We start from the raw sequence: 11,073 nt of genomic DNA on the forward strand, positions 1-11,073 counted from the left end.
AAGTTTCGTGTCATGGCAGAGTGTGAGGGTGGGTGGATTGAGGGACTCTGACATTGTTATGAGGACGCCCCTCTGTGCCCTACTATCCTTGGTGCCAGCACCAACCTCTGGCAGGAACTCCCCGCGGCAGCCCCAGGCTTGCATGACCCCTAGTGCTGGCGTGCATCTCTCCTTGGCTCTGGCACAAATCAGGACAGTGTCTGGCTTGGGGCATGTACCTTGCCTAGAATGAACTACTCATAAGACCAAGGGTATGAATATCCTTTTTATAATTTTATTTGTTCTTTGAATATGTTATATAGTCATATGGCATAAAATTCAAGGTAAAAAAGGAAAAGGCTACAGTGGAAATGTACCCCCCCACCCCCGTCCCCTCGGCACCCAGCTTTCCTCCCTGGAGATCCTTGTTCTTCGTGTACACAGATGGAAAACACTCAAAGACAGAGGGAGTGGAGGCTTCCCTGGCTGGCCCTGATTCGTAGACAAAGAAAGATGGTGGGGCTTAGCCTGAGCCTCCAACATTGTGCTGCTCAAGTGTGATGCGTACTTGCCCAATCAGACTGAGGCCACCTTTCTGTGAGTCGCCTTCTGTGCCATGAGGCCTTCATTCCAGAACCTCGGAGAAGCCAGGCCAGTGATGGGAAATAGTCCCCTCAGGAGACAAGTACACTGATGTTCTGGGTCAAGTTCTTGGGTCTTGTGATTTGGTTTCCTGAAAGCCCACTGTGGGGCTGGTGCTGAGACAAGGGTGTCGCTGGAAGGCACGAGACAAGCACTATGTTCCCTCAGCTCCTGTGAGTTCTCCTCACGCTTCGTGCCTGTTTCTCTCTAATGAATTTTTCTTCAAAAGATTATTTATTTATTTATTTGTCAGAGAGAGAGAGAGAGGGAGAGAGAGAGAGAGAGAGAGAGCGCATGAGCAGGAGCAGCAGTAGGCAGACTCCCCGCTGAGCAAGGAGCCCAATGTGGGACTCGATCTCAGGACCCTGGGATCATGACCTGAGCTGAAGGCAGATGCCCAACTGACTGAGCCACCCGAGCATCCCTCTAATGGCGTTTTCAATGACTTTTCAAAATACCCTAGTTCTCTCCTATCCAGTTCCTGTGCAGGTAAGAGACATTTGAAACATTGAACTATCGGTTTTAAGAACAGGCAGAGTGATTAGTTGTCTGAATCTTCGGTGAGAAGAAGCAGATCGACTCTGGTCACCAGCAGTAGGCCATGTTCTGGAGATGAGTGGGCCAGTGTGCCTTCCACAAGCTCACTACCGGGGGCTGACTTAGTGTGATGGTCCAGCCATTTGGCAGGTCAAGATCATTATTTCCAACGTCTGCTGAATGTATCTCTTCCCTCAGCTTCAAAAGGACCTAGAATATATTAGAATTAGATATTTCTTGACAGTCCTTTTGAGATCATGCCTAGTATTTTAACTCCAACATACAATGAAATAGATATTCAAGGTCATAAAGTTGGCATGCTGTTTTGTTTTCTCTTTTATTTAAGTGAATGTTTTCCTTTGCAATGAAACATTTTGTTGTCAAAGACCTTTTGGCTCTATTTCCATGCCCGCCCCCCTCAAGTTCTCCAGACTCTTGCTAACCCAGAATCTTTTTAAATAAATCACAAGCATATTGGCATTCTATGGGAACTGGGGTCACAAAAAAAGCTGCCCATTTTTTTCTTGTGTCAATCCTTCAAACACTCTAAATTCTCTGCCCATAGCTATAAGCTGTTAACAAAAGAGCGTGAGGGTTGGCACATAGCAAGAGTGGGCAACAGGTCAAGTGCTGACCTATTCCAGCATTCGCCAGGCAAGAACCAATCAATGTCTGAGATAAGAATTATTCAGAGACTGGCTAGAGAGCATGGACTCTTATAGTTGGCTGAAGAGTGCCGGCTGTGGAGCGGGGAGAAAATTCAACACGTTGCGTTCACCACAAAGATGGTTGACATGTGGTCCCATTTGGGGACCCTATGGTCTAGGATGGGAGGTGGAGGTTCATTGAGGAAATGTTTATGGCACATCTACAATGTGCCAAGGACTGAGGAGACAGAGATAAGATGGGGGCCCACATGCTTGTAGCCCATAACTTGGAAGGAGACAGAAATGTAAACAGAGATCTGTGACCCCAAATGGGAAGTGAATACCAAGGGCTCTTGGGAGAACGGATGGGGGCATAAAGGACCAGAGGTTGGAGGAGGTAACAGAAGAGGTGACAGAAACTTTGACAGATGAAAAGGAATTTGCCAGGAACATGAGATAAGAAGGGCATTGGGGGTAGACAGAAGACGGTGGGAGGGAAAAGCATGAGGAAGTAGTGAGTGGGAATGTTCGGGAATAAGAGTAATGATGAAAATACTAGCCGACATTTATGGAGCGCCAACACCAGGCACCTTAGTTTTCAGGGATATTGGCCCCTCAGTCCTCACGCCCAGATGGGACTGGGCCACGTGCCTGTGATCACAGAGTTTATTAGTGTCGGACTTGGGACTCAGACCCTGGCAGGCTGGCTCTGGAGTCTGTGCTCTTCTCCACCATGCTCTGTCACCACAGGCCCGGAGCCCGTGACACGGGGGCAGAGGGAAGCCGTGGAGGTGAGATCGGCACGTACGTCAGGGCTGGATGGTGGCGAGCGTTGTCTGCCGTCTGCCAGAGCTGAGACTTTGCTCTGCAGCAGAGAAGCCGTCAGCGTGGGAGAGCTTACAACCGGGGCTGTGCTGGGGACCAGTCACCTTGGCGTCTGGGATGGTGACCAAGAGCCGAGGAGCCTGCAGACTGGCTTGAGGCAGCTGGGCAGGGTCAGACCAGTGACACCTGAAGGGCAAGAGCTTCTTGAGGAGTAAAATGTCCAGGCTTAGAGGAATAACTGGATACAGAGAGGGGACAGGAGGTGTCCGAGGCTGAGGCTTAAAGCTCGGGAGCCATTTTCAGCTGCCCGCTCTGAGCTGCTTCTCTGGGCTGTGGCCATGTGGGGATTCCGTTCTGCCATTGACATGCTGCCCCCCTGCCCCTGCCCCAGACTGTCCCAGTGTGGACCAGTTAGCTCCCTTTAGCTAGTAACAAAGGAGCGGAGACCTGCGTGTCACATGGAGGAATCAGAGCCCAGGATAAGCTGTGTCCTCTCAGGGGGTCTGAAGCTCTTCCCACCGCAGAGTCTGCTAAACCCAGATCCTCTCTCCCCCACCCCAAGTCTTGGGCCCCAAATCCCCACTTCCTCCCACCCAAGAAAGCAAAAATACAGTTGGCATCATTCTAACTTCAGCACCTCAGGAACACGCAGCATTTTCTGGCAACACAGGTGTCTCTTCGCTGTTTTGACATCTCCTTCCAGACTAATTCCTTAGCCTCACCTCTGCATACCCAAGAGGCACATTAAAGCATTTCCCAAACAAGAAAGCGGATCTCTCCCAAAGACGGATTTCGCGGCCTCCCCTAGAATGTAAAAACAGCCATAGGCATCTCTGAAAACGGCGAGGTTTTCATTCCTCCCCTAATATTAAATATTACAAAAAAGCCGAGGACAGAGACCATCTGATTGATGGAGTGTCTCAGTGAACAAACACTTACCGAGGGAGAATTTTTACCTCTAGTAATAGAGAAGCAATCTTCTTGCTAAAGACGGTGAGAAATGCTGGACAAACCAGAAAAAGGTCTGTTGTATTGAGAGCTCGGCCAGCTCTTGTCCAGGCTGCAGCCCAGCTCCCGACCACGTGGGTGCCCCAGAGAAATCTCACTTCCTGCAACTGGATTGAGATGGTTCTGGATTGCTAGTGCCCCCGCCCTTCGCCTCCACGCCCTGAGCAACGGCAACAACCAACATAAATCTTCTCTGGTAGAAGGGGGTCATTCTCTGGAGCCTCAAGTTGTGCATACAGACAGTATTTTTTTTTTTAAAGATTATATTTATTTATTTGAGAGAGAGACAGAGAGAGAGAATGAGAGGGGAGAAGCTCAGAGGGAGAACCTGACTCCCGGCAGAGCTGGGAGCCCGATGCGGGACTCGATCCTAGGACTCTGGGCACCCCAGACAATTTTTCAAATATGGCATCCAACATTCAAATCAAAGTAAACCAGGCATATCGTGGAGTAAACATGGTAATATGGCTGACATCCTTCAGAAAGAAAGACAAGAGCAATACAGAAGTTCAGATATAAAAATGATCAGAAACAAATCTAAAATGGTTTTTGAGGGGGCACCTGGGTGGGCGGTTAGGCATCCAACTCTTGGTTTCAGCTCAGGTCTTGATCTTAGAGTCACTGGGCTCCACTCTCAATGTGGAGTCTGCTTGAGACTCTCTCCCTCCCTCTTCCTCTGCTCCTCCCCTCCAAATAAAAATCAATCTTAAAAAAATAGAATAAAATAGTTTTTGAGTAACTATTGTATGTGAAGTTTTCATGTTAGATATTGAGGATAAAATAGGGAGCAAACAAAACACAATTCTTGCCGTGCTTCATGGTCTCCTCAGGGAGACAGACATTGACCAAATAAATCAGCCTCTGGTAGACTGATTGCAAAGCTGGGTCCAGTTCTGAATGTACAGTGGAAAATGAATGTACTGTGGAAAACCGTATGGAAGTGCCTCAAAAAATTAAAAATTGAATCACTGTATGACCCAGCCATTCCACTTCTGGGCATATACCCCAAATAATGGAAAGCAGGGTATCAAAGAAATATTTCTACACCCATGTTCTAGCGGCTTTACTCTCAATAGCTAAAATTGGAAGCAATCCAACTGTCCATTGGCAGGTGAACGAATACAAAAAATGGAATAGACACGCAAAGTGGAATATTATTCAGCCTTAAAAAGGGAGGAAACTCTAACATGCTATAACATGGATGAACCTTGAAGACATTTTGCTACGTGAAATAAGGCAGTGACAAAAAGACAAATACCATGTGATTCCACTTGCATGAGGTACATAGAGTCAGCTAAATGACACAGACAGAAAGGAGAAGGGTGTTTGGCCAGGGCAGTGGGAGGGAAGAATGGAGAGGTGTCGTTTAATAGGTGTAGAGTTTCCACTTTACGAGATGAAGTGAGTTCTGGAGACAAATGGTAGTGATGGTTGCACAACAATAGTAATATATTTAATACCCCTGAGCTTTACTCTTAATAATGGTTAAGGTGGTAAATTTTATGTTAGGTGTCTATTTTTAAAAGATTTTATTTATTTGAGAGAAAGAGAGGTGGGGGGAGAGAGGCAGGCTCCCTGCTGAGCAGTTTCCCTTCCCAACCCAATCAGGCTCGATCCTAGGACCTTGGGATCATGACCTGAGCCGAAGGCAGACACTTAACAGACTGAGCCAGCCAGGTGTCCCATATATTAAGTGTGTTTTAACACAGTAAAAAAGAAAAAAAGACAATGGACCCATCCCACTCTTCCTGCCTCCACGCCCTTTGTGATATGAGTCTGCAGCCCTCCCAAGAGGGAAAGGATTTCCCCTTCCTCCATTCTGAGTTAGCAATGCATTTGCTTCAGCAATAGAATGAGGCCAAAGTTCGTAGAGTTTTCTGATCATTTCAATTCCAGAAGTATTTGTGGGTTTTGTTCTGTTGTCTGTGGTATCTGCTGGTTAGACTCACTGATTTTTGTTTATGCTCTTGTTTTTCTACCATTATGTGCTGCTCCATGTCCTAAGGTATGGGTAAAGATTGGCAAACTGCTTCCATAAAGAACTGTATAAATAGTTTAGGCTTTGCAGGAGATAGTATACTGTCTCTGTCACTTCTTTTCTTTCTCTTTCTCCTCCTCCTCATCCTTGTAACAACTGTTGAACATATGAAAACTATTTTAGTTTGTGAGTCTTACAAAAACAAGCTGCAGCCCAGATTGGCATATTGGCCTAAAGGCTATAGTTTGCAAATGTGTGGCCTAGGATATCTTTCTCCACAGAGTTTTGCGTTTCTTTCAAGTGTGTAGGGGCATTATCAGTCTGGAACTACTTTAATTAATTTATAATTTTATAAATTTTATAAATTTAAATTAAATTTATAATTTAAATTTATAATTTAATATAATATAATTTATAGCTTTTTTTTTATTAGGCCACTTAGGTGATGTGAATAAGGTCTTCTAGTACATGAGGGCAGTTTACTTTCTTTTTTTTTTAACCCTAGTATAGTTAATGTACAGTGTTATATTAGTTTTAGTTGTACAATATAGTGATTCAACAGTTCTGTACATTACTCAGTGCTTATTATGATACATTTACTTTTTTTTTTTTTTAAGATTTTATTTATTCATTTTAAAGAGAAACAGCATGAGCAGGGGGAGGTGCAGAGGGGGAAGGAGAGAGTCCCCAGTAGACTCTGCACTGAGCATGGAGCCCAATGCGGGCCTCAATACCAGGACCCTGAGATCATGACCTGAGCTGAAACCAAGAGTTGAATGTTTGAACAACTGAGCCACCCAAGTGCCCCATGATAAGTGTACTCTTTTAAAAAAATTTTTTTATAAACATATAATGTATTATTAGGATAAGTGTACTCTTAATCCCCTTCATCTAATTCACCCATCCTCCTACGTCTCCTCTGATAACCATCATTTTGTTCTCTGTATTTTTTTTTAAGTGTTTTTAAAAATTTTATTTATTTGACAGAGAGAGTGAGATCACAAGTAGGCAGAGAGGCAGGCAGAGAGAGAGCGAGAGATGGAAGCACAATCCCTGAGGAGCAGAGAGCCTGATGCGGGACTCGATCCCAGGACCCTGAGGTCATGACCTGAGCCAAAGGCAGAGGCTTAACCCACTGAGCCACCCAGGCATTCTGTTCTCTGTATTTAAGAATCTGTTTCATTGTCTTTTTATATTGTTGTTCATTTTCTTTTTAAAAGATTTTATTTATTTATTTGACATAGAGAGAGAGACCACAAGTAGGCAGAGAGGCAAGCAGAGTCGGGGGTGGGGCAGACTCCCTGCTGAGCAGAGAGCCTATGTGGGACTTGATCCCAGGACCCTGAGATCAAGACCTGAGCTGAAGGTAGAGGCTTAACCCACTGAGCCACCCAGGCACCTGTTCATTTTGTTTCTTAAATTCCACATATGAGTGAAATCATTTGGTATTTATCTTTCTCTGTCTGACTATTTTACTTAGCATTCTACCTTCTAGGCCCCTCCATACTGTGGCAAATGACAATATCTCATTCTTTTTTTAATGGCTGAGTAGTATTCCATTCTATACCACATCTTTATCCATTCATCTATGGATGGACACAGGCTACTTCCATATATTGGCTATTATAAATAATGCTGTAATAAACATAGGGGTGCATATATTTTTTTGAGTTAGAAGTTTTTATTTTCTTCAAGCAGACACCCAATAGTAGAATTACTGAATCCTATGGTCGTTCTAGTTTTAATTTTTTGAAGAACGTCCATATGTTTTCCACACTGGTGGCACCAATTTACATTCCAACCACTAGTAGTGCATGAGCATTCCTTTTTCTCCACACCCTCACCAACACTTGTTTCTTGTGTTTTGATTTTAGCCATTCTGACAGGTGTGAGGTGGTATCTCATCATGGTTTTAATTTGCATTTCCCTGATGATGCGTGATGGTGAACATCTTTTCATGTGTCTGTTGGGCATCTGTAGGTCTTCTTTGGAAAAATGTCTATTTACATCCTCAGGGGAAGTTTCCTTTGGTTCAGCCTTACCTTGAGGATGTAGTCCTTTGAGAGTTCTGCCAGGTGTGTAAAGGATCTCTGATCAGACACCCTTCCTCAGGTGTGCTTTGTTTTCTGACCTCTTGCCCTCAAAGCTGTCATAACCAAAGTTCAAGTTTGCAAGGATTTGAAATAGTCTGGGAAACTTAGTTACTTCCCTGGGTGCCTGCATTCACTCTCATTTTGGCCTGATAATTCCTTAGTCTTCTTGCTGGCTCTATAGTCCTTTAAGGAAGTTTTTAGAAAACTTTTACTTATTACTTTTGGTTGTTTGTAGCCAGAGCACAGTGCAAATAACCTATCTTGCTATAATGAAAATAGAAGTGTTGGATGAAAGAATTTTATTCTTCTAAAAATTACATCCAGTATCCTTTATGGAAACAGTGACCCAAGAGGCCATTCAAATTTGTTTCATTCAGTTATGTTAGTAAGTCTTAATGGTGAATGAAACACACTGTCATTAGGAGAGGGGTGCACAGTGAATGAATGTTAAAAAAAAATCAATCTGAATTTATGACCTTAAAGAAATATCTCTCAAGCTCTGTTACTAAAAGTGACCCAACAGTAGCAGAAGCTCAGGGCCATGAAATATGGTTTTGCATATTTGAAACCTGCTAAGGGAGTAGATTTTTAAAAATTCTCATCACAAAAAAGAAAATGGTAGCTATGCGTGGTGACAGATATGAACTAGATTTATTGTGATCATCTCACCGTATATACAAATATCCAGTCCTTATATTGCACACCTGAAGTTGACATGCTGTTATATGTCTATTATACTTCAAGAAAACCAACAGACAACCAAGAGAAATCTCAACCTAGCATCCAGATTTTGGTAAATGAGCATCATTCTCTGCTTGAAGAAGTGGGAAAGATCAGAATGATTCTGGAAGATTCCAGAAACAAAGATAATTTCTGATACGTTTAGGTCGAAAGGACTTCTCTTTCTCAAGAAGTTGTGACAATCTGAGCATAAAGAATAGAAATCACTGTGACTGAATTTGTTGGGAAAAAATTCCATACATGGAAGTCCACAAGTTCTTCACGACACTCAAAAGATGAAAGTTAATATAAAATGTACAAGAAAGTAGTCATAGTACAAAAGGAAGGATGGGTGTAATCAAATACACTTTATTTTCATTTCTTTACAGGAGCATAAGAATCTTAATGTTTAGAGTTTTGGGTGCTTTTTAACTACATGTTGGGTTATTAAGCAAGTACATTTAGTGTTTTCATCAATGTAAGTAAGAAAGAATGAACACAAACATGCAAATGAACCAAGAATCCTGGAAAAAAAATCAGAAGGGAACCAAGATCAAGAAGGAATGTTTGAAATCATGGGGCCAATCAAAAGAACCAAGTTGATAAGGGCTCAGCAATTTTTCCACATCAGTGGTCATTTCCAGTAGAACGGACAAGAGCTCCAGGCTGGCAAATTGGCCAAGTTTCCCCAGGAGGAGAAATGATTATACAGACAGATGCTCTTATTTAGGTGTTCTTGCTAATTATAAGGAGAATCTGACAAGGCCCACTTAAATATATCAATAATCCCAACAGAGTAGTTCATTAGATCACAATGATAATCATTTAATTAGGTAACTCTGAACTTGTGAAACTTAAGGAGTGTATCATATCTGGGAAAGAGAGGAAATGTCAGAAGTCTGAATTTTTCTTGAAATCAATTCCCATTGATGTAGGGAGTGAAATTTTATTCTGAAAGAAGCCCAGGCCAATGACTAGGGACCCCAGATTTGGACCATGCAGCCAGGTTCCATGTTTCAACCAAGAGCTAATACAGGTTGATTTGCACACCCCAAACTGTGCAAATTTAGCTTCTCTGAGGCAGTATTCATTTCTTTATTTGAGTCCAATAAAAGAGGACTACAACCCAAAGAAAGTATAGACCAGTTGTATCCAAAAGAAACATCTAAAGTGGTGGAAATATTCTGTATCAATGCTCCCCACGTACTAGGCACCAGCTCCATGTAGCTACTGAGCACCTGACATGTGGCTAATGAGAACCGAATTTTAAATTAAATTAAATTAAAATTAAATTAAAGTTAACAGCCATATGGTTACTGGCTACTATATTGGACAAAGCAGGTAAAGATATTATATCCTGCAAAATTATTACAGTCATAGGCTGTGACCGCAGGAAAGGGGCACATTATTAAAATTTAAATCAGTGGTATTAGTATTTTTAAAATGTTGTTTCAATATACCAGTAAAAATCAGATTGTGCACGCACATGATAATTTGGGGGTGTTTCAGATTGTTCAGAAAATCTGATAGGAGAGCTACCACCTTAAACACTTAGAAGAAAGATTAAATGAGTCAGTAATTAGTTTTTTCTTGTTTGTGGAAACCTCATTTTGATAAATCCATCCGTTGTGATTTGTGTTTTGTGCAAGTCATGTGTGATTGAGAGGAATGCCAATGGTTTCAATGTATTAAAAGATGCTAAGTGCTTTGCAGAATTAGAAGATCAATAAGCTGGATATTAAACAAAGTTCAGGGAGTAGTGAGTGTTCCTCTAAAAGCTCCTGGACACGTTTCTTCCTTTGGATTTTCCTATCCCAACCCTTAGCTTTTGTGTTTCTAAATATAGATGCGCTTAGCTTGGGGAAAACTCAGGGATGGGGCTCCGTGACTTCCCACCTTGACCTGTTCCCTCCCAGAATTATAAATGTTTTCAGGAAGGTCCAGTGTTTTTAAGAAGAGAGTATCCCTCTATTCCTTCTGCTTAGCCTTGGTAAGTGTCTCGGCTTTGTCCACCTGGAGCTCACCCTACCAGGAAGTTCTGCTGAAGATTCCATCACTACCCCATAGGCATTTCCCCACTTACAGGCTGGAGGCTCGCTCCAGAACAGGGACTCTGGAGCCAGACAGACGGAAGGTTGAATCCCAGCTTTCCCCTTCAGTCTATGTGACCTACGGCTAATGATTCTGAGCTTGGTGATAATGATAAAAATAGCTACTTCTTAATGGGTTTTGTTGGGATTAAATGACCTAGTTAATGTAAAGCGCTTGGCATGATTATTGATTTCTTAATACATATCTGAACTCTGTGTACTCCATAAATCAGCTCAGATCCTATCTCTACCCACAAGAATCATCCTTATGGCCCCTATTGTCTGACTGACCCAAAATCACACACCACTTTTCACTCCGACTGAGAGTGTCCAACTCTGCCTTCTTTTTGCAAATTGGAAATTGCAAATGCGGACTGTGTACTAAGCCTACTGTCCCCATGTTCAGTTAATGAGATTCCTCCCCAGGCTGTGACTTCTCTGCCCTTGAGCCCTAGCCCTAGTAGGTGAATCCACTATCAGAGAATACAAACCACCAGAAGAAACTTCTGCAGAGATCCCTTGCCACCATGGGCACCTTCCAGCATCTGTGGTCC

The sequence above is a fragment of the Mustela erminea genome, chromosome 10 (genome assembly GCF_009829155.1).
Source record: "Mustela erminea isolate mMusErm1 chromosome 10, mMusErm1.Pri, whole genome shotgun sequence".
NCBI classification, from domain to species: domain Eukaryota; kingdom Metazoa; phylum Chordata; class Mammalia; order Carnivora; family Mustelidae; genus Mustela; species Mustela erminea.